The 4,009-nt window shown below is 41.2% G+C and overlaps 1 long non-coding RNA gene across 1 annotated transcript in view; it reads right to left on the reverse strand.

Moving 5' to 3' along the window:
* Positions 1 to 3,193: 3,193 nt before the first annotated feature.
* The window catches only part of LOC109388328 (uncharacterized), a 2,245-nt gene continuing 1,429 nt past the window's right edge, over positions 3,194 to 4,009 (reverse strand). The window contains exon 3 of the long non-coding RNA XR_002125189.1: positions 3,194 to 3,574. This is a non-coding gene — a long non-coding RNA (uncharacterized LOC109388328). The remainder of the gene's footprint in view (positions 3,575 to 4,009) is intronic.

The raw sequence follows: 4,009 nt of genomic DNA on the forward strand, positions 1-4,009 counted from the left end.
AACAGAACAAACCTGCTAAACACCTTAATAACAGGCACAAGCATTCCAGCATTCCCCTTCCAGGCAGAAAAAAATGATAAAAACTCAAGCCTTTTACCCTAGCTAGTGGGCATCCCATTTTCTGGGTACCCCCTCCCCCTCGGGAGCTGTAACCTTTCTCTTGCTTTAATAAAACTATCTTCTGCTACAAACTCTACCTCTCTGGTCCACGTCTCCATTCTTCACCTTCATGAGACTACGACCCCGGCACAAGAAATATTCTACATCTATTGAATATGTAAAAAAAAATCATCCAAACTTCTTTTGATTTTCTTAACGTTTTAAATTTGAACAAACCAAGTAAGCTTTGAAACATTTATTGAGTAGTAATTTGACGACATCACATTTAAGTGACAAAATTGCTGGTCTCTGACCTCTTAGAGTTCTCCTTTTCATTATGCCTGTAATTTTGATAAATTTCCATCTGGTGGTGATTCCTTGCTCCAGCTGCATAGATCCAGGACATTACCTGGTACATAAATCATAAGAGCAGCTTCTCAAAAGTGAGATCTGATTTTTTTGTATCAGATTACCTAGGACCTAGCCTTTACCTTGTTAAAACACCGATTCCTGAGCCTCAACCCTGTGTCCTCCTAGTTAGATTCTTTGGGGCCTTGGGTTCAGGAGTTTCCATTTTAAAAAAGCTTCCTTTGTGATTCTGAGGCAAATAAGTTTTGAGAATCACTCCTTTGAAGAAAAACAGAAATGCAAATAAGAACATCTAAATATAACTCTTAAAATAGCAAGGACAGTATAAAAAGTGATGCTCAGCTTAGAACAACATACAAAGAACGGCTGTACAAAAATCTCTGTGCAGGTTAAGTTTTTGGTCCCACTAGACTTTGATTATTATCAACCCTTGTTTATTTATAACTCTACTTTTCCTTTTTACCCTTTAAGCAAAACGTCCCGATTTTCAATTACTCTTAGAGTGTTTGACCCAACCCTTGGTCTCTCGTCACAAGCTGTTGGCAGTTTTTCTCATCCTGCAGCTGCTACTGGGAACCTGCAGTGCTTCGTTCAACTTGTCGTGTCTCATCCCCTGGCCAAAGCTCAGCTAGTCTTTCCCAAGAAAGCCTGGCTTTATTAATCTCAGAAAAGTCCCCAAGCCACCTTCCTGCTTCCTGTGTTTTATCACTCTAAAACAGGGAAAAAAAAAAAAAAAGGCTGCATGGCAATTTGCATAAAATTAAGGTTTCTTTCCAATGAGGGAAATGTCCTTTTGGCAACCAAGCTACACCTTCTCTTCTACAACTGGTTCCCTCCAGATGTGCCGGAGGAATTATTTTTGCTTAGATGGATGATTATTCTTCAACTAAATTAGCAACTACACAAATACCAGCTGTTTTTATTTCCTTCTACACCACTTTGGGTATTGAATATAAAAATCAGCCAAATCTCTTTTCTCTCTTTTAATATTTTAAATGTGAACAAGCCAAACAAGCTTTAAAGCGTGTATTGAATAGTTACTTGACGATATCACGCAAATCCATTTAGGCATTCAAGGGCAATATATTAAGCTGATCTGCAAAACATTCCTCTTTTACTATGCTCAAGATGTCTTGTTTTCATTTTCCAATTCTTGATGAGGAAATTGAATATTGGTTCTGTTTCATCTCCAGCCTCTGCCTGCTGGGAATAGAGTGTCTAGCAATTATCACAAAGTGTCCATAGAATAAAAATTATTTGAATGTTTTATTGGTTGGCTTCAGGGAGGGGCTGGATTGTCATAATAAGACATTACTTGTATAACACAGCCATCAAAGATTATGACAGCATAGCAATTGACTGATGAGTCATTCATTCATTCATTCATTTATTCATTCATTCACCATTTTAACAAACATATACCAAGGACCTATCTTGCGCCCTATAGTGTTTTAGGTGCTGGGAAAGAAAGGTATATTTGAGATTGGCTTTTCTATCAAAGTCATCACCATTTTAGTAGAGGATAAATGCAAAACAATATAGATGATACAAATGTATGTACAGTTCTCTTACGTAGATACGTGTTGCTAGTGTCTCAGGCAATTCATAAGGGGAAAATTTCCCAAGAGAATGTTGGGGTTTGAGTCCACCTTTATGATATTTCTACAGCCAATTTGAATTGAGTCCTAGTATCTTCTTTTCCTCAGCTAAGGAATGCCAACATCTGCCTCTGATCTTGACTTTCTGTGACTGGATTATTTTATTGATTTATCTGTCCTCTTGGAAGTAATTCCTTATCCCCCTTCTTAACTGCCTCAATCTCTTACATTACTTGGAGGCTTGTGGGTAAGTCTTGAGAGAGTTGCCCCCAAGAGCTGTCGAGCAGTCCAAATTTAAGAAATGTACTTGAACTTGAATGTGGGCCTCAAACAATGGTGAGCCTAGCATTCATGCGACTTGATGGCCCCAAAGAATTCATAGCCACATCTACCCCAATGAAAGTAGGTAGCCTTTACCTCCACATTAGCCTTATTGTGTTCTGGACAGAAAAAAAATTCTGTTGTGTGGAACAGCTGAGAAGAATTATTACATTTTTGTTTGATATTGTGTAGCTCACTTACATTAGAATTGAGGTTTTCCTCCTCTGTGGTTAATGGTAAGGCTATGGGCTTTGGAGCCAGGATGTCTTTGTTCCAAACGGGCTGGACGCTTTACTCCCAGAGAAATAACGGGCAAGTTACCTTTCCTCTTTGGACTTCAGGTTCCTGACCTCTAGAATGAGAAAAATAGTAGCACCTGCCTTGCGGAGAATCATGGGGATTAAGTGAATAATTCATTTAGCACATTGTAGGTACTCAATAGATGCAAACTGTTATGCTTGCTTGTAACTCAGGAGCATCTCATGTTCTGCCCCCCATTTCCCCAGGTGGCACTGCTCTGGGGACACAGGAACGTGCCTTTTTAGTTAAACTTGAAACATCTTGTTATTACTGATTATTACTGTTATTATGGATACATTCATCCAACCCACGCATTTAATGAGATTTGGAATCCCTCTGCGCACACAAGAGTAGCACTTGTTAACAGCTGGGAAAGCAGGCAGTGGCCCTTGTGTCCTGAGGCCTAGCAAAGTTCAGGAGGCTGAGGAGGACCTCAAAGAGATCACAGAGCGAGGTAACATTTTCTGTTTTATTTGGCGTCATGCTGGGGCTCAGCTCCCGGCAGATGAACGCAGGATTTGGTGAGGCCAAAAAGGAACAACAACGGAGCCACAGATGGGGTGTGTGTGTGTGTGTTTCATGCCACTGTATTATATTCTCCATGACGGCTGGTCCAGACATGAGAAGCAAACATCCGTCAACACCCCAACAAGGGGTCTTCCTGCACCACAGTCTCGCTGGCGGCCAGGGAGACACAGGAAGTAGGATCCGCAGGATCTGCACCATCCGCGACACCTGTGCTCACTAACGCAGCCACCAACAGTAGCTAATGGCCACCTGGTTACAGCTGATGGCCATCTAATAACCGAGCCAGCACCTTTCCACATGAGGCCGAGAGCCTGGAAACTGCTCTCTTGATCCTTTCCCGACGTTTGGCTTCCTAGAACCTAAGTTGAGACAAATGAATGAGTAGTGAGAAAGAGGACAGTTGTGGCTTTCGTCATTACTGTCGCAAGCTTCTGTTCTTGGAGCTTCTTCCATTCCCAGGACCTCCACGTAGCAACACGTCACCACTGAGAAATGCTAATGGGGGCCCATGTATTGCTTAGAGTCTGTGTAGGGTTCTCGAAAGCCCTGAGGACTTTTTCTTAATTATTTCATTTTTTTGAGTAGTGGCCATCAGAGACCCACTTTTAAAACTCTCCTTCCATCCCTCCTTTAGTCCTACTAGTCATCATTTCTGGATAAATCTATGGTGGTAGCATGACACTTTGGCTGCTTTTGAGAAGATAGCCTAGGGCCTCCCTTCTAAGAAATCTCCCAATGTCTCTCTTTCTTTCTTTCTTTCTTTCTTTCTTTCTTTCTTTCTTTCTTTCTTTCTT

This window comes from Hipposideros armiger, unplaced genomic scaffold (genome assembly GCF_001890085.2).
Source record: "Hipposideros armiger isolate ML-2016 unplaced genomic scaffold, ASM189008v1 scaffold_190, whole genome shotgun sequence".
NCBI lineage: Eukaryota > Metazoa > Chordata > Mammalia > Chiroptera > Hipposideridae > Hipposideros > Hipposideros armiger.